The sequence below is a fragment of the Triturus cristatus genome, chromosome 4_1, assembly GCF_964204655.1.
Source record: "Triturus cristatus chromosome 4_1, aTriCri1.1, whole genome shotgun sequence".
In the NCBI taxonomy this organism is placed as follows: domain Eukaryota; kingdom Metazoa; phylum Chordata; class Amphibia; order Caudata; family Salamandridae; genus Triturus; species Triturus cristatus.
This window is the reverse complement of record NC_140585.1, coordinates 862,928,273-862,955,652: the sequence shown is the minus strand read 5'-3', so window position 1 is coordinate 862,955,652 and position 27,380 is coordinate 862,928,273.

The following is a 27,380-nucleotide window of genomic DNA, read 5'->3' as shown; positions in this document are numbered from 1 at the left end:
TGGTTTATTTCAAAGTCATAAAATAATCTAATACGTTATACTCACTGCCACATCCCAAAATGGTTTACAAATTCTTACCTCACGAAAGTACAAACCAGCTATTGTTTGTTCTAGGATAAATGTTAATGAGCAGAACAATTTACGGCCTGAAAGTTTTCCAAGGAATTTTTTTGAACTAAAACTAGAGGTGGGTGGAACTCACAGAGTTTGACTCCCCAGAATTCTGCAGAGTTACAGAAAAACTCAGCGAGAATCTTTGGAATTACACCAACAGGCAGCAAATATGCCGCTCGAGTAGAAAATCTACTTGAGCAGCATCAGCTCTACTTGATTGGTAGCCCTCTGACCGCTCACGAATGCCCACATTAGAATATCAAACTAGGGGATGCTAAATCTAACTCACGCTCACCAGCTCGAATATACTGAAGCCTCCCAGGCGAAACGTTCCGCCACGTGGCGATTAGAGAATTTGGCCAGAACTCCACGTTAAAAAGTAACATGGAGTGGTCAAAAGTTTGCCAACTTCGCTGGCAGAAGGGGACATTCCATCCACCCCTAGCTAAGACCAAATTTGCGGCATATGGCCTCAATAATCATCAGTCCTAATAATATACAGTTTTAATTGCGTATCCTTCTTATTCATGATTTGACAAAAACAGATAATGTTCTGATTATCAGTCAAAAATTGTCTTTCCCACAGAATCCCTTTTTAGCTTCTTTGGTATAATTTGTATTTGTTATTTTTGTATTTAGATACCATGTAAATAGTTTCCATATTTATCATGTCTTGTTTGCTTTAATTTGCTTTATTCTGTTGCAATGTATTCCCCTTTATGTTCTTCCTATGATTTTCCTGTTTTGCATTCCCTGTGACCTTTTACATACTTATCTGTAAGCACTCTATGACACCTGGTTGATTTTTGTTCATGATAAATAAAAATGCAAAAAGTTATCTTTGCAAAAAGTTTCATTATAAATAAACCCATATGGGCAATTTATTGCTTTAAGGCCCCCTCTATAATTTCCTTCCTCTTTATCAAACTGCATGCAATTTTCCAAGAGCAAACATGTCCAAATATAATTTGTTTTTGGAAAGTTTCATATGTAATATGTCTCATACTACCGCCTACAAAAGTATTGGCACAAAAGTATTACCAAAAAATATCAAGAACACAAATATTGACTTTATATACTTTGTATGTAAATTTTGAAATATATACTACAAAAATATATACAACCCAATATTGTCAATAAAGTTAAGAATTGGTGTTGTCTAAGACTGTATATTTTGCATGAAACGTACTGTTTGAATCTGTCTGGGGAGAGATCTTATTAAACTTCATGAATTGGGGAACAGTGTTGGACTTGGCTGGATAAGTCTTGTTATGCGACTCTGGGGCATAGCTTTGTACTGATTTCCTCCCGATATTAGACTTCAATGTATATGATGACTCACTATGTGTGTCATGTTTCATCAAACCAAAATGCCAAATAAAGTTGTTAAAAAAATTAAGTATATGTAATTGTAAGTGTTATCCACTTTAAAGTATTTATTAGCATTAAAAAGTTTGATACAGTTAAAAGAATATATACTTCTAATATAAAAAATATACGTAAAAAATATATAATGTGCAAACATGAAATAATAATTACATTTAACAGAAAATACCAATAAAACTTAATTATATAAAAATCTAGATATTAAAAACTTTAAACATGTATACAATAACAACATAAAAAGTAAATTGACAAAAAATGAAAAATAATTCAAAAGAACCTAGCTTTTAAAATGAAACCCAAAATAATATGTATTAAAACAGCTTAAGAAAAAAAAGAAATTAGACTTGGATAGGTAAAAACACTAATCCCACTCCAACCTGAGCAACAGTAGTAAACCCTTTTCACAGGGGTATGAGAGGCAATATATTTAAGAGCTTTGCAGTATGTATATCAAGTATAGAAAATTAATGAGTCCACGTTGTTGCTTGTATTCCTTAGTTGTTTTTATTTGTGATGCGCTTACGGTTCAATGCAGCCAACGCGTTTCGCCCAGGATTGGGCTTCTTCAGGGCAAGGCAAGTAAAAGTCAGAGCGCCTCTGGTTAGGTATACGTCAACGGTTTGTAAGGTCCGTGCTGAGAAAGATGAGCTAAAGAAACCTCTCAGTAGTATAACTGAGGTGATCCAAGGTATAGGAGGACACAGTGATCTGCCTCCTTTGGGCTGATCCATGGTAAGAGTATTAATATTAGTCTAAGAAGTGAAGTTCCGTGTTCGTGCAGTCATCAGCATCGGTCCGTCCTCGTGCTGCGAAATCACCGGTAAGGTCATTAGTCACAAATGCGGGTAAACCCTATGAAGTTACAGTTACTGGCACAGGCTCCGTGTATATTCGAAAGACCTCTCTGGTTTAAAATGTGTTAAATGGCCTCAGAGCTCCGCCACGTTCTATTTGCGCTCTCAGAGACCGTCTCCGTTCCTTTTAACATACACGGAGCCTGTGCCAGTAACTGTAACTTCAGAGGGTTTACCTGTAATTGTGACTAATGCCGTTACCGGTGATTTTGCGGCAATGAAGCTTCTATGCCTGATAATTTGAAGACTTCAGGTGTTCCTTCCGTCGCTCTCACCCGTTTGGAGCCTGTGTGCCCACTTTCCTACATTGGCCTACATTGATAAAGGTCAACCGCACGGACTGCCCCCTTCTCCCCACACTCCTGTCCTGGTGAAGACCCTGTTGTAACGGACGTAATAACCTACCAAATTTAGGGGTCAAAATGTTGACAGCCATTATACCAGCCAGCATTACCAACAGCGATTGATCACTGTGCCATTGCAAGGCAATTGATTACTATTTTGTGAAATGTGAAGTCATTTGGCTTTAATTATAAGCCTTTTTGTTTAAAGAACATATGCTGTGATTTACACTTCTTGTTCACTATTTTACCTTCACCTGAATTTCCTGCACATCCACTCCCTCCTCCCTCCCTCCTTCCTAGGGGCACATTTTGTATATAATATATACTTATTCATATGTGTTTCAGTGTGAATAAATAACACTGCTCGTGATTCATTTGTTTGAAGTTTTTGATTAATTCTTTCTGATTATTGCGAATCTTATATGTTTAATGTATGGTGTACTGGGACCATTTTTCTCATTGTACTACTTGATACCCAGGTCCCAGTGACCTATTCTAGGTTTTCTGTAACTAAACACAGAAGATCCTCAGCAGCCCCGGAGCCCCTTGAGCCCCCCAAACTGAGCCCACCCGGACCCTCAATAACAGCCGCAGCAGCATCGTCGAGTGAGTGGTGACAGTGAGGGGGGAAGCTGGTGGAGACCAGAGGAGGAGAAGGGGAAGACAAAAAGCCCCAGGAGCAGGAAAACGGCCAGAAGCATAAGGGAAAAGGCACCCTGAGAAGGATCAGAGTAAAACAGAACAAGCATAGCAATACCAACAACTGCCCCTTCAACCCCAGCAGTGAAGGGAAGAGCATTCGGAACTTGGCAGGGGCCTGAAAATTATACAGAATTATACAGGATACAACAACAAACAAAACCAAAAATAACAAATAAATAACAAATGAAAAACCTTCAAGTCTTCAAATTTAGTCAAACCCATCACACTCAATCATAACGGAAAGTGGACCTGAATAAATCACAGACAACTAATTGGAGTGCAAGGAGGGCACAAATCAAGGACCCCTAACTCCACCTCAAGGGTATCAAGCCATCAGCCACTGGAGGAGATAAACAAATAAGCATACAAATAAAAACAGGGGGCGACCCCCCATTAACATAAAACAGCTGTGAAAGGTGGGACAGTAGAGAAGAAGATAGAGCCCTAAGTTCATAAAACAAATAAAGCAACAACTAAAGAGACGAATAACAATCATTATTTAAATACTCAAACAAAAACTAAAACACGCAAGGAAAGGTAAACAAGCCAAGAAACTGAAGCTCCAAGTAACTGAAGCTCCAAACAAATTACCAAGCAACTGGTCAATTTAGCACTTGCCCTCGGCATCAGCCATCTGCCCACTAGGTCAGTTATGAGGTCGGGCAGAGTAAGAAAGTCCATTACAAAGCCACATCCTAAACGTAACAGAAGGGAGGCTGTATTAAAAGATAACGGAAACATGGCAGCCACAAATAATGATATCATTGAAACAACCAACATCAAGGATATTAAAAATACCAATAAAAGTATCGGTTGTAAAGACAACAGCTCCTATTCGACCTTGGTATAGAAGCTAGCAATGATAGCAGCCCATCAGTTATAAAAGAATCAAAAAATGTAAATAAACCAAACATACTACTTAAGAGGGACAAAAGAGACAGAATAGATAAAGCTTATGAATATAGAGGGGGCACCCTTCAGGAAGATCTCAAGCTCATACCAGCCAAAAATGTACACTAAATTTACATTTCTAAAAGATCCAGGCAAAGCAATCTACACAAAAAATGAGGACATCAAGGGTTTACAAACCCCACAACAGCCCGGGAGAATAGAACATCCCCTATCCCAAACACCGAACAACAAAGGTCACAGTTGCGGACATACACATAGACAAAAGTCTAATGCCGTTTTCCAAAAACTTGTCGAGATGCCCAAAGGGGGATGAAATTCAAGGAGCACAAACTGCTGAAGGGGTTGTGGGAGCCAGCAGCCAGATAGACAATCCATTAAAAAGTCCACAGGACCAGGAAAAAACACCCAATGGGGCCAAGAGGGAGAGGGTTATAGAATCTGCAAACACCCCAGTGCATCAGGGATCAAACTTCCTGAGGGACCAGTCAAATATCCCCCCCGGAGCAGAAGTTACAGAATGGACAGGATGGTATGATTACAACATCTCAGCCAAAAAACAGCTCTTCATTGACACCGAAGATTGTACAAGCTGGCACCTTGACAGCTTTAAACCAGCAGAGGGAAATCGACCTAGCTAACTCCTCCTCACATTCGCCACAAGAGGACTCGCGCATCCCAGACAGCGACATGACCTTTCTCGCGTCACAAGAATGGGACCTTTCTCGCGTCACAAGAATGGGAGGATTTAGTGGCCTCATACAATTTAAAACCCACCATAAATCGTCGCATAGAGGAACCAACCTGAATGCATGGAGAAGGGAGTAAAGGCCTGTCAGAAACATTTTGGGCAACTTAACTAAATACCATTCAGCTATCCGCAACAGCACTGCAATACCAATCCGATAAATTAGATATGCAGCTAACTGTAATACACACACTAGCGGAATTTACCTCTGGGATAGAGAGGAAACTCGCAGATCTCAACGGCCTCATTAAAAGAGGACAAGAAGCAGCACAATACACTCAAATTGTACGAACCAACTGCACCTGTGCCCCAATAATTGATAAGTTAACAACACTACCGATAATGCTAGGGAACATTCTGGCTGATCTGAAATCAAACATAACACCGCATCCTACAATTTAAGTTAACGTGGGAAGCACCGGCCCGAGCGAACGATTAATGGGAACTGATAATAAACAGACCAGACTCCAAAAAGAAGAGAATTTATTCCTCAACCCTAAACAAACCCCAGATAAGTCCATCTTAACCAACTCAACTGATGAAAAAGCCAACTCAGAAGCTTTTACAAATGCACAAGCCCGCCGTAAATAAAAAAGGGAGGGAAGGAATAGGAAAATAACTGCAGTGAGCAACATCGAGGTGGACCAGCCAGCGGCAACCCCTGGGGAAAATGAGCAAATAAGGATAACATCGACTTCTACCCAGGCCAAGAAGACACCACCCTTAGACAAGAGACTGAAAGCCATAAGGAATCCTAAAATATCGGAAATCCCAACACCAACGGTATTACTGGAGACAACAAGCGAACAGCCAGGGCTGAAGGACAGTAGTATGGCAACACACATGCAACAACGGGAAGGTATTGAGTCGGAAAGTGACATACAGAGCAGCACAAGAAGATTGGCAGGAAATCAGCCAAGGGAAAACACACTAAGTAGGAACAAGCTGGCCATGGAGCAGGCACCAGAGGAATCCCACGGAGATAGCATTGCTATCCCTGATACTACAAACAACTCTTACACTGTGTTAAACACTATGAAATAACCTAATTCCGGGAAACTCGGGCCAGCGCATCAAAGGAGACAGACATTAGTCTATTTGTCCCAGAATACAAATCCAGAGGAAGAGTGGCTACCCTAAATAGAGGGAACATATCGAAACTCATCCACTCAATTAAAGGACTGGAAAACATTACCACAACAGATCTACTTGCAATTGAATTTCAACCTACATTAGACCAACAATGCCCAGAAGTGACAAAGACAATATGGAAATCAAATGAGATAGGTGACCGAATCCTGGGGGAAACCAACAAATTCTCTCAGTGGGGGATAAAGCTGGAACCAGGAAAAAGACTAGCCTATCCCACTCCCTTTTTAGAAGAAAGTAATAACGATCATTTGCATACAGTCACATCAATTCTAAAAAGAATGCTTAGCCACTCTCCAGGGCCTCACCGAAGCCTTTTAAATACCTAAAATTCAATAGCACAGCCAACTGTTCCCAGCTGATTTGATTTGATTAAAAATGTATAAAGCGCACGTATGCCCATGGGCGTCTTGCCGCTGCATAGAGACAGAGATTACCCGAGAAATGTCACGGCTTGGTCTAAGTGGAGGAGAACAACCAGGTTTTTACCTCTTTCCTGAATGACAGCATAGAGGGAATGTTTTTGATTGTGATTGGGAGGAGGTTCCAGGCCCTTGCTGCGTGTAGCAGAAAGCTTTTTCCCCCCCCACCTGACCTACAGTCGTAAATGAGTTTTTAAAAACTGAGATCCACTCCCATGCAGGACCTTATAGGCCAAGCATACCAACTTAATTTTTTTTCTTTTTTCCATTGGTAGCCAGTGTAGGGATCTTAGTTTGTGTGTAATCGGCTCAGACCTGGGAATGTCAAGAATCAATCTTGCCGCTGCATTTTGCAGGCGTTGTAGTTTTGCTAGGTGCTGAGCCTGTATCCCAGCATACAAAGCATTCCCGTAGTCAAGCCTTGATAAGGCCAGGGCTGTTACCACCGTTTTGCGAGAATCTAAGGGGATAAATGGCAGGAATTCCTTATTATTTTCAGAATGTACCAAATGGTTGATGCCAGTTTGTTGGACTGGGCGTCAAAAGTCAGTTTGTTGTCTAGTATGAAACCAAGATTTTTCACTTTGTTTACTGGCAATGGGCGATGGCCTAGACTGTGCGGCCACCAATCCGGGGACCAAACATACGGCAAACAATAACAACGGGGGGCATGCAGTGACAAGGGGTGCCCAGCCAGACCTCAACACATGCCGATCCAACTAAAACCAGAATATGTATCTGGAATAATAACTGTCTGACGAATAAGCTGGAGGATCCGGAAACATTAGATTACTCAAGGTCATTTGACCTGATACTACTCCAATAAACCTGGGAGGAGACCGAGATAGCTCTACAAGGATACACGTCACAAACCGTTCCAGCTACCAAAGGTTCAAACTTCGGTCATCGCTCAGGTGGCCTGATGACATTTGCCTCAATACTCACAATAGGAACAACAGAAGAGAATAAGGTTAAAATCGCAACCCCACGTGTCATACAGGCAACAGCCATAACAATCAAAATAAAAAAAGTGGACCAGCCACTAATTATAATTATCTCATATATACATCAGAAGCACAGACTTAAAGGGGCAAAAGAACTGGTTAACGAACTGGTAAGAATTATAGAAGAGAGGGATGCGCAGAATTTAATTCTGGCAGGGGATTTCAATCTTCTCCTCTTCGGAACGGCGTTAGAAGACGAACTAGCACAGGAACTCAATATAGCATGGGGAATACCAAACCAAGCCCCAGCACTTCCAAACAAACAAACTAGATGCTCAATAGAATTATTGAAAGATCTGGAACAACAAAACCTGAGGGTGTTGAACAGACGATTTAGAGAGGACAGCCAGCCAGCATCAACATATGACTCCGCAACCATTTCCTCCTACCTAGACTTCATTCTGGCAACTCTTCCTATGTTTGACAACTTAGACTCATTTAGACTGGGCGAAAACGGTCAAAGTGACCACCTACTCTAAGAAGTGTCACTAAGTGTAACCAGAGGGAGTAACATGGAAACAAGGATAAGTGCTGGCACTGAGTACACCTCGGATTTCAGACGAATAAGGTGTAAGCCTGATAAGATCGAAGAGCTAGCCACAAATGCGAAGATACTCATCCACCGAGACAACAACCTGACCATGAACCCAATAGAGGCCTGGGAGGTATTTACAACGGACCTCGGGACAAAGCATGCCAAAAAACTAAAAACCTTCAAAGGGAACTCACCGGGTCCCTTATTAGGAAAGGCAATCTCACCCAAGATAAAAAACCTTAAGCGAAAAATAAATCAAGCTTTAATACAGCTTCGTTCAAGACCACAAAACGAAGCCCTGCAAAGGGAGCTACGGAACCTAAGGGCAATGTTAAAAAAGAAGACCTGGGAAAAGAAAAGGCAAGTGAACGGCGAACTCTGAGCAAAGATAATGCATGACTCGAAATTGAAAAACAGTGCCAGGTTTTGGCGGACAATCCATAGCCTTCAACGGCCAGGCCACCACAGAATAGATTTATATATAACAGACGCCGACTGGGCACATCATCTGTACAACCACTTTAATGATAAAAATCAAGAGGGGAATTTAGCTGATGAAAAATCACGGATCATCAAGAGGAATTTGAGTGAGAACAACGCAGAAAAAACTAAACAAGCGATCAGCGAGGGCATCAAAAAGGTTGAGATACCATATAAACAAAAGGACCAAGAGGTGAAAATAACAAGGAGCTCAAAATAACCATCAAGCAGCAAAGAACAAAGTAACAAAATACCAGCAGTTCGGATAAAGATACAAATATTAAAAGGCAAGTTGGAAGGAGCTCCCAATCGAAATGGAATACCCCCAATAATGTATAAGCATGATGCTAAATTCTGGAACAACACACTGGTACCAGTTTTCAAGTGCACTCAGGAATCAGAAACCAGCCGGCATCTTGGAAAGGATCGATAATAAGTCCAATTTACAAGCAGGGCAACAGGAGCAACCCCAGCAGTTATCAACTCGTCACCCTAATTGATATAGAGGCAAAGTATTACGCAGGGCTAGTCCTTGGGAATCATCAAAACGCATTATCCCCAAATTCTTGGTACCTGGAAGGGCGGAGCCTGGACCAGGTAACTAACTACAAGTACCGCGGGGTATTACTGGATAGCAGAGGCTCGTATAAACGTCAACTTGAGGCCCTACGTCGAAAGGACACCACAAGTTATCTTGCAATGAAAGCCCTGAAGAAAGTTCTACCGGACCGAACACTAGACCCTCTATTACAAGTGATCAGAGCACGACTGCAACCAATGCTCACATATGGGAGCGAACCAATGCAAGGGAAAGATACGCTGGTATTCGATAAAATAATCAGTAGCACGTATAGAGCAATCTTTCAGCTACCTAACTATGTGTTGCCTGCCCGTATACACCTCAAATTTGGTCTTCAGAAGCAAACAGTGGAAAGAAGGGGTGCTTATATAAAAAGTTGGCATAAGACCAGAGGCGCAGGGCAAGGATTTCTAAATGCCCACCTCTGGACCGAGCTGTCACATCGGGAGAAATCACCGGCAAGAGAGTATCTGTTGGAGTCACTTGAAAGCCTTGAACTAACCAACCTCTGGGAATCATCCACAGATCATAAGAGCTTGAAAAAGGTTGTAACCAAAGTAACAAAAACGACATCCATAACAGAAGACAAGGAAACTCTGGCCAAGAGGGCTCACGGATAGATAGTGTTGAATGACTATAAAGCTCTTATGCCACAAGATTACTTGAAAGAGGGAGTATAACAGAAGATAAAATAAACTTTTTAAAGTTGCGTTTTGGCATTTTACCAATTCTCCCTCACATGAAGAACAGTCCTGTCGTCTTTGTGAAACAGGGAATGAGGACGTAATAGACATTATTTGTATCTGCCCAAGCTTGATACACATAAGGCGTGTCTTACTTTGAGCAATATGGAATCAGAAGGGCATCAGGACCTGCAGGCAGGCTGTAAAACTGTGTTTTAACTCAGAAGAGATCCAGCTAAACTGCAGACTTACGAAGTACTTCGATTTAGTGGCCGGAAGATTAAAGTACCAACAAGAGGCGCCTACTCACAGCTGGCTCGTCTGTCCATGCTCAAGTAATCTGATCATGTAGTGGTAACTGACCAAGTCTTAACTGTAGTAATGTCCTATTCAAGATACAATTTCCAACAATGAACTCAAAGAAGTGTAAACAATTGCAATTTAACAACACAACACATTCATTCACCATACTCCACACCTTCTGGTCATCTGCCGGGCTGAAGATATTGTCCAAAGGTGCAGGGGCGGCCTCCAGCAGATCCTGCTAAGCAGACCTTGTGGAACTGCCTTTGCAACTTCAATTTAGTATGGTGTGGCTGGATGGCAGCAAGTGAAGCCCTCCCCCACCCCCAGAGAGAGATATGTATCAATGAAGTGTCACGTGCCTCTTCCTCTCACACACATTCCTAATCACAGCAACTTCAAATTCCATCTGTCCTTTCCTTTCCAATGCTCAGACACCCCCTTTGGAGATTTGAGTGACTGCCAAAAACCTCGATATGTGGCGTTTAGCCAGTGAAATGAATAGGTCAATACAAACTCAATTTCTGCTTTCCCGGGTCTCGCAAGTTTCTCATTAAGTAGAGGTGGGCTTAAATAAACTGCACCTGCCTGTCAAGTCAGACAACGCTGATCTGCCAGTTTGGGACACAAGCACTTAATGTGGAAAAGGACGCCCCTGTTCGTTACATCTGGGCGGATGCTGGACACCCTGGGCTTAATTATAATTGCATTTATGTAGCACTTACTACCCCTACGAGGTGTTTAAGCGCTTTTCTGCCAGCAGCACACTACTCGGGCAACCAAAAAGTATTAGTGGTGAATAGTATAGTGAAATATGCAATTAATTTGAGCGGTGGACATGTGAGTCTGTTAGTTCGATTGAAAAGGATAATGGAGGGATAGAAGAGGGAAAGGTCTAGAACAGGAATACTCAAACTACGCCCAGGGGGCGCATGCGGCCCTCCTGACCTTTAATTGTGGCCCCCTGGTGACCAGCAGCACTGGGCTATTGTTCACTTGACAGAACAGGAACATTCAGGAAGCTGTGAAATGGGCATACTTTATTTGCAGGTTAACTGAACTAAAGGTAAAGAAGCAAAGAATGTTTTCTAGACAACATATCTTTATCATGCATCTGCTTTGCGTCCTCCTACACGCACCCTTCAACACCCCGACCCTCCCCTGCTGGCATCGATGCAGCCCTCAGGAAACCACAGACACTACTTTGTGGCCCCCAGGGAAACGTTTGTGAGTTCCCATGGTCTAAAAAGTTTTTATTTGGATATCATAGCAGTAGAAAGAGGCTTGGGATGGGTAAAGGAGAGATGGAGGGGAAGAGTTTTTAGAAGTGTATTAGGAGAAAGATGAGGTATCAGATGAGTCTAGGAGGGATACATGAGGAAAGAGTTTGGAAAGGCTTGTTTGGGATATTGCCAGTAGGTAGTTATAGTTAGGATGTAGTTTGGATAGGAAGAGCGTTTTTTCATTTGCCAATAACTTTGGCATGATTTGAGGAATCCTCGCGAAATTTCCAAAACCCGTTTGCCAATCACTTCAGCTGCTGTCTTGAAAATTTCATGGTGATCCGTCAAGCGGGGCTGAGAAAAATGGGGTGTCCCAGGGCGCGTTTTTCCAGTGTTAGTTTCCATAGGAACTGTAGACCCGGCTACAGCCCGAACCTCTGCACGGAATTACAAAAAAATTTGTCAGGAAGGTAGATATTGGTTCAGAGAAGTGCCTTTTTGTAATTTGGTGTAAATCTGTACAGTAGTTGTGGAGTAATATAAAGAAATCTCCAGTTGTATATATATATATATATATCTACAGTTCCTATGGAAACTAACATATATATATTTATATATATATATATATATATATATATATATATATAGGGATGTAGTGGAACCACGACCCCTCCCGATCTCGTGCTGAGATCTGATTGGCTGCCAACACTTCAAACCATGAAGTGTTGGCAGCCATCTTGTGACTCAGTTGAACCAAGTCACAGAAAAAAAAAAAATTTAAAAAGGGGGAAGGATAGAAGCACCTTGACCCCCTAGGCCACTTGAGCCCACATAGAGCCCCCAAAGGCCCAAGAAAGCATTTTTTTTAAAAAATCAGTGGGAGTCATGCTGGATCTGCAAATTCCACTGAAATTGTAAAGAAAAAAATCGAAGCGCTGTCTCCTGCACTTTGTTTCAAACCGGGCCCCGAGTGGGCCAGGAGCATGTCCAATATATGTAGAAGGAGGCACACGGGGCTCCCCTCCTAGGAACCCTAAAGCCCCGGGAACCACCACCTCCCTGGGGCATTCTTAATGATGTATGTGGGGCTGCCTGCTGGCATCCCTCATGCCCTGAGGACCGCCACCTCAGAAGGACAAATGTTGTATTAATGCGGGGGGGGCCGCTTGGCCCCCACACTGCCCCAGGGATCGCTACCTCCCCGGGTCATTCTTAATAATGTATGCGGGGTTGCCAGCTGCCAACCCCCATGCCTTGGGGACCGTCACCTACTCAGGGCAAATGTATTAATTAACGTGATGCATTTCATGGGAGTCATGTACGTCTGATGTAAGTAAACTGAATATATTTAGATCTAGCGTTCCTATAGACTGATATTGCGATGCTTATGATCCAATCCCTCTATTCCTCTTTGAACATTTAGTCCAGGTGTTCCTCCCGCTTAAGTCTGCAATATTTACAGCAAAAAGTGAAAAACAAAACAACTGGCCTTTTTATCCTTCACGCCCAAAATCTGGAACAACATCCCGGAATCCATCAGGACCACCCCATTTAAGGAAGAGTTTAAACAAAACCACATCACAATGTATTAACCACGGGCATCCCAGCTTCCTCTTATCTTACTTGCTGACCTTAAGCTTGCCATGCTCCCCTGCCTGTTGTGCCCTGTCAGGCTCAGACTCTGTGTCCTCTGCTCAGGGTAACATTAGACTGCTGTAGTTGATAAATTGGGTAATACTCTCTTCTAAGGTCATCACACATTTTCAGTTTCCCTCATTTGTACAAGTCGCCTCTTTTGGCAATGCCCATCAACCATTCAAACAATTTCCTCACATCTTGACCAATGTCCACCACCCACCCAAAGTGGCACAGCATGAGTTCAGGAGTGTAGGCTGTCCGTCCCTTCAATCTTCCAGTATATACAGACCAGCAGTCTCTTGCGAGGCCTGCTAACCTAAGTAATTCCTCCTGACTTTGGGCACACCCCAGAGAGCCGAGACCAGTGTGGCTGGCCCGTCCCTTCAAGACAGACAATGTCTCCAGTGACTTAGGCTCAATTATCCCTCTGACTACCCATTGCAGCTGCTCTGCCAGATAGTAAAATACCATGTCAGGCACAAGAAGCCCTCCCTCCTTCATTGGAACAATAATCTTGTTTAGGGCCACCGTCCTCCCTCCATTACCCCAGTAATCAATGAGTTTAGTTCTCTGAAGAATTTATGGACAAGCAACAGGCGTATTTTAGCAAATTAATACAAAGGAGTCAAGCCCCTTTCAATGCCCCAATCCCGGCATTACAGTGTCCTGTACTGACCTGTTTGCTAGGGAGACAAGTAGAATTTAGCCCTGTTCATATGGAGACTGGTAAATTAGTCACACAGTTTTAATACATTTGCATTACTTCATGTGGATCTGAGAGACAATAGAGTATGTTGTCAACATACACTGATATTGTGAGTCACTCCTTGACCCCAAGGGAGATTTCTTCAGTCCTCTAGTCTTGAGTAGAGCGTCGAAGTTCCAGGATTCGGCTACAGAGTTTCGTCCAGGGATATCTAAAGTCCTGTTGCCAGGTTCCTTACTTATACCTAAGAAAGGGGTTGGACTAACTCAGAGGACCCACCTATGGGAGGGTTTGAAAAGAGGGGTGGCTACACCCATTTCCTTTGTCCAGTTTCACGCCAGAGCAGGGGCTGGAAGCCCCATAACCGATTTGAGCTGGACTATGCACAGGGACACCAAATGTGCCCCCAGTGCAGGACTTCAAAGCACTCTGAGAGTGCTCCCACCCAGCCCCAATACACATCAGCCTGTCTGGGAGGTGGTTACACCTCCCTGTGACAGGAAGCCTATTGTCCAGGCCTCCCCTGCCGGAGATTCGGTCAGCAGCAGGAGGCCAGACCCGTGTCTGTGGCTTCAGCATCCATTTTGTGATGCCAGGGCTCTGTTAAGTTGGTACCGGGTATACCGGTGCTGTCAAGTCTCTCCCTCTAGAAGGGTGAGATCATACTCCCACACCAGTTACTAGTGTGGGGGTATGATTCCAAGGTGTTTGACAAAAAACACAACATGTTTCCGTGCAGCCAGTCCAAAGTTAGCATTTGCCGTTTGGTTATAATGCACTTAAGAGTATATGGTCAGGCTGCACCACTGACAACCCCGGAGGATAGATTCCGAAGGCTGCAGAGGGGCTCAGTTCATGCCTGGGCACCCTCTCACATATAACCAAGCACCCTGCCTTCAGGATTGATAAGGCCTGCCATAGGGGTGACTGATAGGTTTCTATGTGCAGTGATAGGTGAGATATAGTGAACCTATATCTCAGTAAGGGATGCATGCACCACCTTACCCAGGCTGCAGTAGCAGACCTAAGGGGGCATTTTGGAGGGCTTTCCAGGGGTGGCATAATACATGCTTCAGCCCCAGGTAGGCCTCTGGGGTACCTATGCCCTGGGTACATAGTATACCATATACTAGGGACTTACAAGGGTACCCCAGAATCCAATCTGGAGTGTACCTAAGGTACATGGAATCAATTTAGAGAGGAAACAGCTAGGCTGGGTCCTGAATAGCAGACCCCAGCCAGACGAAAGTAAAAAAACAGTGTTACAACAGCAAAAAGTGGGGGTAACCATGTGAAGCAGATCCTACTCTCCCACACAACCCCCCCCCCACCAAACGCTGGGACATTAAACTAACCTTGATCAGTTGAGTCTTCATGTTCTAAGTGGAAATATCTGGAGAGTCCATCTGCATTGGCATGGTTACTCCCAGGTCTATGTTTCACTGTATAGTCCATCCACTGTAGGGAAATGGACCACCTGAGAAGTTTGGGGTTTTCACCCTTCATCTGTTTTAGCCATAAGAGGGGCTTATGGTCTGTCTGAGCAATGAAGTGAGTACCAAACAAGTACGGCCTCAACGTCTTCAGAGCCCAAACCACAGCAAAGGCCTCCCTCTCAATGGCTGACCAACGTTTCTCTCTGGGGGTCAACCTTCTGCTTATGAAAGCTACTGGCCGATCCTGACCTTCATCATTCAACTGTGACAATACAGCCTCTACCCCCATCTCAGATGCATCTGTTTGTACAATGAACTTTTCGGAGTAATCAGGACTTTGCAGAATGGGAGCAGTGCACATGGCCTGCTTCAGGTCATCAAATGCCTTTTGACAGCTAACTGTCCACTGAACCTTTTTGGGCATTTTCTTAGAGGTTAAGTCATTCAGGGGTGTCACTATTGATCCATACCCTTTGACAAATCTTCTGTAATACCCAGTCAGGCCTAAGAAGGCCCTCATCTGAGTCTGGGTAGTGGGAGCAACCCAGTCCATTATGGTCTGGATTTTGCTCTGCAATGGTTGAACCTGGCCTCCAACCAACAAGGTGGCCCAGGTACACAACCTGACTCTGCCCTATCTGGCACTTAGTAGCCTTGATAGTTAGGCCTGCTTTTTGCAGGGCCTCCAAAACATTCCTCCAGTGGACCAGGTGATCCTCCCAGGTGGAGCTAAAGACAGCAATATCATCAAGATATGCTGCTCTATAGTCTTCAAGGCCTGTAAGGACTTGATTCACGAATCTTTGGAAAGTGGCAGGTGCATTCTTCAAACCAAAGGGCATTACCACAAATTGATACCCCACTAGGGGTAGAAAATGCTGTCTTTGGCTTTGCATCATCAGCTAGTCTGATCTGCCAGTAGCCAGCTGTCAAGTCAAATGTGCTTAGAAACTTGGCTGAGGCCAAAGTATCTATTAGCTCATCTTCCCGTGGGATGGGATGGGCATCAGTCCTAGTGAATGCATTGAGACCCCTGTAATCCACACAGAACCTCATCTCTCTCTTGCCATCTTTGGTGTGAGGTTTAGGTACCAGGACTACTGGACTAGCCCAAGGGCTATCTGAGGGTTCAATGACTCCCAAATCTAACATCTTTTGGACTTCTGTCCTTATACAGTCCCTGACATGGTCAGGTTGCCTGTAGATCTTATTCTTCACAGGCAGACTGTCCCCAGTGTCGACTCCATGAGTGCACCAGGTGGTCTGACTTGGAGTCAGAGAAAACATATGTCTAAACTGGCTGAGAAGTTTTCTGCAGTCAGTTTGTTGCTCGGCAGTGAGACTGCCTGCCAAGGCTACACCACCTACTGATCCATCATCAGGGTTCTGAGAGAGCAGGTCAGGGAGTGGGTCACTCTCTTCCTCCTGTCCCTCATCTGTAGCCATGAGCAAACCCATGTCTGCCCTGTCAACATAGGGTTTTAGTCTGTTGACATGAAGTACCCTGTGGGGACTCCTAGGGGTTCCAAGGTCTACCAAGTAGGTGACCTCCCCTTTCTATTCAACAATTGTATGGGGGCCACTCCATTTGTCCCGGAGGGCTGCTGGGGCCACAGGCTCCAACACCCACACTTTGTGCCCTGGCAGGTAAACAGTCAGCACAGCATTTTGGTCATGCCAAGCCTTTTGTAATTCCTGGCTAGCCTCAAGGTTTTTAGCTGCCTTTTTCATATACTCTATCCTGGAGCGGAAACCAAGTACATAGTCTACTATGTTCTGTTTAGGGGGTTTGAGAAGTAACTCCCATCCCTCCTTCACCAGACACAAAGGACCCCTAACAGGATGGCCAAACAAAAGTTCAAAAGGGCTGTAGCCAATCCCCTTTTGTGGCACCTCCCTGTAGGCAAACAAAAGGCAGGGCAAAAGGATGTCCCATCTGAGCCTAAGCTTTTCTGGGAGACCTTTGATCATGCCCTTAAAGGTTTTGTTGAATCTTTCAACTAAACCATTGCATTGTGGTTGATAGGGTGTGGTGAATTTGTAATTCACTCCACACTCCTTCCACATTGCAGTCAAGTAACTTGACATGAAGTTTGCACCCCTGTCAGATACTACCTCCTTAGGAAAACCCACTCTTAAGAATACACCCAAGAGGGCTCTTGCCACCACAGGTGCTGTAGTTGTCCTAAGTGGAATGGTCTCTGGGTACCCAGTGGCATGGTCCACCACCACCAGGATAAATCTGTGCCCAGATGCAATTTGAGGATTCCTGGGACCAACAATGTCAACCCTTACCCTCTCAAAGGGAACCCCCACCACAGGTAGTGGTATCAGGGGGGCCTTTGTGGTTCCACCTGCCTTGCCACTGGCTTGGCAGGTCACACAGGAGCGACAAAACTCCTTAGTGTCTTCAGACATGTGGGGCCAGTGAAAGTGAGGGACAAATCTGTCCCAAGTCTTGTTCTGGCCCAGGTGTCCTGCTAAGGGAATATCATGGGCTAGTGTCAATAGGAAGCCCCTAAACTTCAGAGGTATAACCAACCTCCTGGAAGCACCAGGCTTGGGGTCTCTACACTCTGAGTCCCTCATCCCAATAGATTTTATGGGTGCCACTAGCATTCCCAGCAGCCTCATCAGCAACTTGCTTTCTGAGGGGTTCAAGAGAGGGGCAGGTTTTCTGTAACTGGTTCAGATCTGACCTGGAAGGGCCCCCTGTCCCCAAGAACTCAACCTGGGCAGGTTCAAGCTCCTCTGGGACAGTTCCTTCTTCAGGTTCAAGATCATCTCCCTCAGGAGGCTGATCCGTATTCTGAGTCAGGGGGGAAGGCACTGCCTTAACCCTACTGCTCCTCCTCTTGGGAGGCACCTGGTCCATTCTTCCAGAATCCAGGGCCTGTCCAGTGTTAGACATTTTGGCCTGTCACCTAGTCACAGCAAACACATGAGCAGGGATCCCTAGCATTTCTGCATGTGTCCTGAGCTCCACTTCAGTTCAAGCTGAAGTTTCCAGATCATTGCCAAGCAAGCATTCAACTAGTAGGTCTGCACTTACCACAACCTTCTTAAGGCCAGTTACCCCTCCCCAGGAGAAGTTAACAACTGCCACAGAATGGTCTGTTCTGACATTGCTAGCATTGGTCACTTGGTACATTTCACAAAGTATAATCTGCCCAGGATCCACAAGATCTTTTGTCACCATTGTGACACTTGCTCCTGTGTCCCTGAATGCCAAAGCCTCTTTTCCATTAATCAAAGGCTGCTGTCTGTATTCGCCCAAGTTACTGGGACTCACAAAGGAGGACATATCCATGCCTCCATCACAGATCAGGACAGCCTGAGTTGGAACCCTGACTAGGCCAGAGTCAATCTCAGAACCCAGGGTTAACCCTACTACACCCTTATTCTGAACATTACCACCACCAATTGTAGCTGTACTAGGGGGAACAGTTGCCTTAGGGGCAATGGTGGCTGGAGTTGAGTCTTTGGACTTGGTGCAATCACTTGTCCAGGGAGTCTTCTGCTTACAGATTTTGCACCATGGTTTCTTGTGGCCTTTTCCTTCAATAGATTGGGATTCACCCCCTGAAGAAGATTTTTGGGGACCTTGTGAAGACTTCTGGTCTTTACCCTTCTCCCCACCCTTGTCAGAGTTCTTAGGATCTTGCTTCTTCTGGTCACCACCTTGGTTCTGAACCTGCTGCCTCACCCTGGTTCTGACCCATTTCTCTGCCTTCTTTCCCAATTCTTGGGGAGAGGTCAGATCTGAGTCCACCAGGTACTGGTGCAACAACTGATTTTGACAGTTATTAAGGATCTGCTCCCTCATAATCAAATTGTACAATCCTTGAAAGTCATGCACTTTGCTGCCAAGTAACCAACCCTCCAGAGCCTTCGTAGCACAATCTACAAAGTCCACCCAGTCTTCATTTTGTGCCTTTTAGGTATCTCTGAACTTTAACCTGTATTGCTCAGTGGTTAGGCCAAACCCTTCACTCAATGCACTTTTCAGACTGGTATAATCAGCATCCTCCTATCTAACAGCGAGGAGCTTATCTCTACCTTTGTCTGCAAAGGAGAGCCATAAGATTGCTGTACACTGCTCCCGGGGGACCCTTTGAACTTTACAGGCCCTTTCCAGTGCAGTTTTCCATTTGTGGATGTCATCCCCACTCTGGTAGGAAGGGACAATCGTATTTAGGTTTCTATGGTCATGAGACCTTTCCCTATCACTAGGGATGTTGCTGCCACCATGGGACTCTAGTCACATCTTTTTTCTAGCTCTGTAGAGCTCTAGGGCCCCCCTGTCTAGGGCTACTTGCTGCTTTCTGATTTTAAGCTGGGCTTCCTCATACTTCAGTAGTCTCTCTCTCCTCTACTGGGAGGTTTCCCTCCTATGAGCAGAGATAGAAGTCCCTATAGATGAACCAGAATGGTTAGACGCCACTGAAGGAGATAGGCCTATTACCAACTCTTCCAGAAGGGACAAAGAGGGGACCATTGTGGCCCTCCCCCTCATATTCCAGGGGAACTGGATTTTCCAGGTCAAGATCATTGTCATCTTCCTGGTCAGCATTAGAGGTCAGGTCATGGGGAATTTCACCCCTAGGCTCTTCCTCATGTGCTGCCCCACCCACTCTGCCTACCCCTTCAGACCCTATAGGTCTTCTGAGATAATTCAGCCTGAGTACCTCTATGAGATGTTGGGTGGTTGGACTTTTGCCTGTCTTCAGTCTCCTAGTACTGCATAATGCTCTCAGTTCCAAGAATGGGAGGTTATCATACTTGGAGGGAAGAAGCTCATTGGCTTCTGGCAGGGACCCACTGGTTCCTGGCCTTGAAGACATTACTAGTGAGGTGTGGTGTATTGCACTACCTACTCTAGTGTGGCCTACTAAACTCTCTTGAGTTGTAGAAAGGGTGTGCTACGCCCTTAACACATAACTCTAAGTTCAGTAGAACTTACTGTATTCTAAAGCTTGTATTATATGTACCTCAGGTACCTTTAGTAGTTTTCAGTTAGTCACTCAATTGAGATTATCTGGTAAAACAATAGCAAGCTGGAATCCCACACACTGCCCACCAATGTGAGAAGTTGGCCTGGTATATGCTGTCCACTAGTTATAGTGGGCACCTTGCACCAGTCCAAACAACCCCTTATTGATGATAGGTTAAAGACAACCTTTATTGAAAGCTATCCTAGTGGTAGGTATGGAGAGCACCCTTCAGGCTAAGTCTTGAAAGAATGTAAAGGAGCTTGTTTTACCAATCTATAATCTCTTGAATGGCTAAATGAAAGGCAACCACACCAGGTATATATATAAAATATATGTATTTATTTCTAAACATACCCCACTTCAAATAGTACAGTAAAATAGCCCAAATACACGTCAGGCCCTAGGGGCGAGCCAAACCATATACTAAAATACTGGTGTAAGAACCACGACTTAACTAGACACAAGGCCTAGAGCCTGTAGAATCGCTGGGACCCCAAGATACCACCCAAGGTAGTGACACAGGGAACCCAAGGGGGCCATGTGCAGTGTGAGCACACAGCCGCGAGCTCCCGTTAGCTTCTATGGGGAAAGTCGCGGTTAGATTTTTAAAGACTAAGGACACTTAGAGATGGACTGGGAACAAACCCTTTTGGACTTAGGAAGTTCTAGGGTCAACACCCACAGGAGCACCGGAGTACTTGAGTTACCTCACCCAGGGAAGCCAGGTGCATAGGTGTCAAATGGTGTCGGGTCGTGTCGTCGTTTTCTATGGAAGCTGGCAAAGAAGTGCTGCTGCCGGGAAGATGCGAAGTGTCCGAGGAGATATAAGCCTGGATCGAAGTCAAGAAGAACCTGAAAGCAGAGGGGCAGAGTCTGGGTCACTAGCCAGTGACCAGGGACACAATAGGCGAATGTCCACCGATGTTGGGTGAAGTCAGGTGAAGAAGGTGAAGTTTGACTCTTCAGCCACGAGGACCAGGAGGCGTCGAGGACAACCTGGAGCTGGATTCGAGCTGTCCCACAAAGGATGTCGAGTGCTGCAGCATTGGTGCCCGGATTGGACACAACAATCCTTGGCAACAGCAACCCACGCAGAAAGGAGAAAGATGCTTCGGTGCAGACCAGCAAGGGCTGTGGGTCTCAGCTTTGCTGGGTATTCGAGTCGGCCTCTGAGGAGTCTGGAAATCCTCTTCCTGGGCTGCAGATACTTCGGAGTCCGTCTTGACCTTCGGAGATGCAGACCGGCAATTGCTTCATTGGTGCCTGCCAAGCAGGGGAGTCACTCCTTGACCCCAAGGGAGATTTCTTCAGTCCTCTAGTCTTGAGTAGAGCGTCGAAGTTCCAGGATTCAGCTACAGAGTTTCATCCAGGGATATCTAAAGTCCTGTTGCCAGGGGTTCCTTACTTATACCTAAGAAAGGTATTGGACTAACTCAGGGGACCCACTTATGGGAGGGTTTGGAAAGAGGGGTGGCTACACCCATTTCCTTTTTCCAGTTTCGCGTCAGAGCAGAGGCTGAAGCCCCTGAACTGGTTTGAGCTGGACTATGCACAGGGACACCAAATGTGCCCCCAGTGCAGGACTTCAAAGCACTCTGAGAGTGCTCCCACCCAGCCCCAATACACATCAGCCTGTCTTGGACGTGGTTACACCTCCCTGTGACAGAAAACCTATTGTCCAGGCCTCCCCTGACGGAGATTCGGTCAGCAGCAGGAGGCCAGATCTGTGTCTGTGGCTGCAGCATCCATTTTGTGATGTCAGGGCTCTGTTAAGTTGGTACCGGGTATACCGGTGCTGTCATGTCTCTCCCTCTAGAAGGGTGGTATCATACTCCCACACCAGTTACTGGTGTGGGGATATGATTCCAAGGTGTTTGACACCAAACACGACATGTTTCCGTGCAGCCAGTCCAAAGCTAGCATTTACCGTTTGGTTATAATGCACTTAAGAGTATATGGTTAGGCTGCACCACTGACAACCCCGGAGGATAGATTCCGAAGGCTGCAGAGGGGCTCAGCTCATGCCTGGGGACCCTCTCACATATAACCAAGCACCCTGCCTTCAGGATTGATAAGGCCTGTCATAGGGATGACTGATAGGTTTCTATGTGCAGTGATAGATGAGATATAGTGAACCTATATCTCAGTAAGGGGTGCATGCACCACCTTACCCAGGCTGCAGTAGCAGACCTGTGGTGTTATTTTGGAGGGCTTTCCAGGGGTGGCATAATACATGCTTCAGCCCCTGGTAGGCCTCTGGGGTACCTATGCCCTGGGTACATAGTATACCATATATACTAGGGACTTACAAGGGTACCCCATAAACCAATCTGGAGTGTACCTAAGGTACATGGAATCAATTTAGAGAGGAAGCAGCTAGGCTTGGGTCCTGAATAGCAGGGCCCAAGCCCGACTAAAGTCGAAAAACAGTGTTACAGCAGCAAAAAGTGGGGGTAACCATGTGAAGCAGATCCTACTCTCCTACAATAGTTTGCAGGGCATTACTAATAATATAAATAAAATACAGTAAACAAAAATAAATTACAGGGGCATTCTAAATATGAGTAAGAAATACACGTGTTTTTGTGTAACAGCCTTGAAAATTACTGGTGTTTAATTTTTTTTTTAACTCTATATGACTTGTTCTAGCAATCTCAAAAAGATAAGCAGCTGTATTGGCGCTGCTATGATTCAAACCTCTGATCTGCTTGTTTCAAAGATGCTATCTTGATATCTGGAGCAGTTGGACTTACCCATTGAGGTGCCTGGCTGGCTGTATCTTGCTATGCACTTAGTCACTGGGCTGAGTATGCAACTATTTTAGTCATTTGTTCTCACATCAGGGTGTCAAGCGTGGGCCTGGAGAAAGACCTGCAGTTGTTGCTTAGCAACCAGACACCTGCAACATCGCACCATGTAGGAAAACACCTACTGAAAGTTAATGAGATCACTTATTATGAACACGAGCATTGACAAAGGCAATAGCATGGCAATTGACTGTGCCTGCCAGCTCGTGCATATCTTGAGGACAGGGCGTGGGTGGTTCATGGGACTGCTTTTTTTTCTATTTCGAGTTTTATATAACGCAAACTTGACCCAAAGGTATAAGGTATCAGAGCGCTTTACATGAGCACCAGTTGCGGTACACAAGGACACATTCATTTTTGTTAGGCAAGGGGAGATTAAGTGATTTGCCCAGAATCACAGGATGTTGAGTGTCATTGCTGGGACTCGAACCCGGTTCTCCAGATTTGTGGTTGACCGCCGTAGCCGTTAGAGCATATCCTCTCACCACTTTCTTTCTCTTTCAAGGGTTGCCTCGGGAGGGACACTCTGACTATATGTCACCTCTATGGGATGCACCGTCACTGAGCCGCCATCACAGTTCCTTTGCCTCTGCACACACTTCAACAATACAGCTCGGGCACAGAGGCAAGGTGTATCCTCATTTGCATGGAGCCACACCCACATGCATATGATTCAACGCCCACTTGAGCTTGTGCTGGCACTACATGTGCACTACCATGATCTGTATTACAAACGGGGCCATGCAAATGTCTTCACCGCCGTCTGTAATACCAAAGTGCCACTGGGATCACAAAAGTGTATGCCGATGGCAGTTGAGCCCCTGGGCCACTCTTGATAATTCAGGCCTGCATCAAGCAGCTGGTCCACTTTTCATTAATGTACTTCCCCAAGGGCTGCACTGTGGGGCGGCCAGTGCATTATTTGAGCCGGTGGATTCTGGTGCCCTGCACTTAATTGTCAGCACCTGCACTAATGACAGTCCAATTCATGGTGGCGCTGTGTGTTTAATTTTTGATCCGGAGCAACACAACCATGTTTATTAAGTCAAATCCCATTGAAAATGAATAACACCAGCCTCTCATGCCATTATTTCAGCTTTGTGGGGCCTGAAATAGAATTGTCACACTTGCAGGAGTGAAATGATTATTTGTTATGTTGGTACTGTCATTGGCAGCGCTAGCAGGGGCGATGAATGGTAGAAGCTGCAGTGCCTTCCGAGAAGGGCCCTGAAACTTCATTTGTTTCACAAATTAAGCACTGGCCGGGCAGCACATTAAGTGTAATAGGGTGGACTATCCTGTCTGTTCCCAGCAAACAAATTGAAAGGTGCTCTGTGGAGCAAACAGGGACATTGAGCTCTAAACATAAGGTGGGCCCTGGAGTCTAAGTAGCGTTTCTGATCTTGCAGCAGGCAGGGCAATATTTGGACTTCAATGGCCTGGTGGGCCTTCTCTGCTGTCAAAGTTTCACAATACATGTAACTACTTTCTTGTGAAGTTTCCAGACATAAGGAGACCTAGCATCCACTGTCTGCTCTCCGTTCCATTTCTTGATTTCGCTTTTAAGCAAGCAGCTATTTATGTTTCAGTTAAAAAAAAAATGTGTGTTTCTCTTCATAGGCACATTTTACCTGCTCGCTGTATATGTATTACTTTGTTTGGCCTTGGAATGTCGGTGACTGATGATGTAATGTGCCTTTGCTATGTTTTCACAGTATGTTAAAGAGTACACAATAGGATGCTTCTAGGGTGCTGACCACATCTTGATAGCAAAAAAATACATTATTTAAAATGAATGAGGCATATTGTGATTTTGTGATAAATTAAAAGAGGAGGGACATATCGAAGCTACCATTTGAACTCGCAGGTATTGCTAGCAGTTACCATGACTATACCATGCTTCATATTATGGGAGTCAAGACTGCAAAACTGGAAGCCTTTCCATCATGGGCAATCCTAGATCCATGAAAGCAGAGTCTGCGGCACAGGAAGTGTACTCCTCCAGCTCTCTGATGGATATGTTGGTTGACTCCCAGGGGTACGTGCTGGCTCTTGACTCCTAACTCTGCACACATCCTGAAATGACTGAGAACAAGTTTGATTGCATTCTCCTGACAATCCAAGAAGCCAGATCAGCGATGAAGAAGAAGCCTGACACTGGTGCGATCAAAGTCAATTTGCTGACGGTGGACCAGTGAAAGATGGCAGAGTTATTGATACTGAAGTCAAAGTGTCTGAGGTAACCCGGATGGTGGCTAAGCTTTATTAACAGGTCCAAGACTTACAAGAGATGACCAGATACTTGAAATATAGGGTGGAAGATGCCAAAGGACATTCAAGAAGGAATAATATTTGTATTGTGGGGATGCCGAGAAGGCTGACAGCAGACTGGCTTGTAGAAGTGGTGGAGCAGCAGGGCTTGTCAACATTATTTGTGATAGAGAGGGTGCAACGGGCACTGGTCCCTACACCTCACACGGTTATTCCTCTACTACTGAATCATACGGACTGCAGAGTTATCCCACAGAGAGCACTCCAGGTGGGAATCATCATACTTGACAAAACCACCATGCATTTATTGCCAAATTAAACTCTCACTGTCTAAAATGCTTGCAACAATTTTGAGTAAGTGTGAAATGAGGTTACAAACAAAGGGACCATGGTACATGCTTCTGTTTATAGTGAAACAGAAGATAGTGGCTGGTGGTCAGTTTCATTTCTTTAGTGATTCAACCACAGGAATCAACTATTTGGATGAGGACGCCAACACACTGGATGGATTGACAAACTATCTCAATGGGTATCATTAGAACATCTGCAAGAGAGGGGTAAACTGTGCCAGACCCAAAAGACAACTGGCAGCTCAAATGGCAGAGGACGAAGCAGTGGTGCTAGAAAATATAAGACAAGCAAATCAGAATCCACAAAGGGATGACGTAAATTAAATGAGCAGCTCCACGGAGGACAGTGATTCTGTGTCAGAGTTGTTGGACAATAGTATCTCGGGCGGCCGGCATTGATCCACTGACTGCAGGTGACATGGTCTATGGCCTGGGAGACTTTGACTTGGAGGGGTACCAGAACTATTTTTTGTTGCAACCCTAGATTTCCCAAAGCTTCCATAGGAATGAGGATGAGTGTAAAGATGGTGATGTTATTGTTGTATTTATTTGATGGGGGAGGTCATTTGGGACCTCCTCCTCCTCCTTTCTTCTTTTTACTCTATCTTGAATGTACTTGACGTGATTGTTGTTATGTTTCGCATAGTTAAAGTTGGATGTAAAGAATAGGGCGTAATGAGAGGAAGTTCGTCTCAAACATTGTGCGATATATGTTTGTAAAACACATGCGGTTTAATTGACAGTTGTCAAAGGCTCGACTGAAATTTGACCATACCTTGACATCCTGACTTCAGTCCAGGCCTCAGTAAGACCTTATGCATGGCCTGGAATAACAAGGAAACCTTTCTGACCTTCTGAAATATTAAGGGCGTGGCCACTTAGGCAAAGATGCAAATGTCCTACATACTTCAGACATAGGGATCCAACTTGCCTTCTTCAAGGAGACATGTTTCTGAGGATGAGGGCAGAAGATCCGGAGAAGGATGGAAGGGGCAGGTATACTACACTATCTTCTTAAGCTTTGCTTGGGGATGCTTATGTGGCTCTGCCCCCGTATCCTATTCCTGAGCATTGACCGTAAAGAGGACTTGGACAGAATTTGTCACCAGTGAATATTTGTGCACGGCGGTATCCAATCAGGCTCTTTTGCTGTAAATATTGACTTGGGGCAAGACCTTGACAAGTGTACAGACCTGGAAATTGCAACTCCATGCCCGCCGCGACAACACCCCATCCGAGAGTATAATTAGGGACGTTGTAGTGGATTATTTTAATAATAATGAGTGATGGTAGATGATGTAAGGACATTGTAAAAAGACATTAAGATTGTGGTACCGAGAAATGTTAATAATGGTGTGTGGGATTAGGCCTGTGAGCATAGGCACTGGAAATAACTATAAATGAATAGGAGAAATGGATGTTGTTAAGAGCGTTGCAGGGTAACTTCTTGCTTGATAGTAGAGAGCATATGCTACAACAACGGAGAAGCTGAGGTGCTTGAACCACAGAAAATATAAGAACTGAGACATAATTAGCACACAAGGGCCAAGAGGCCTAAGGGGCACAGTGGACCCTGATTATTATGGTATTTTACTGCCTAACTTTCGGTGAGTGAGGACTATTTTCCTTGCTAGCACAAGGACCCAGGGCACTCTTGCTATGGCACGGGGGAGCTCTAAGCATCTAACCAGCAAGGCAGCAAAATTTCAACTAAAGACCAAGCCAGTAAACAGCTACACTGT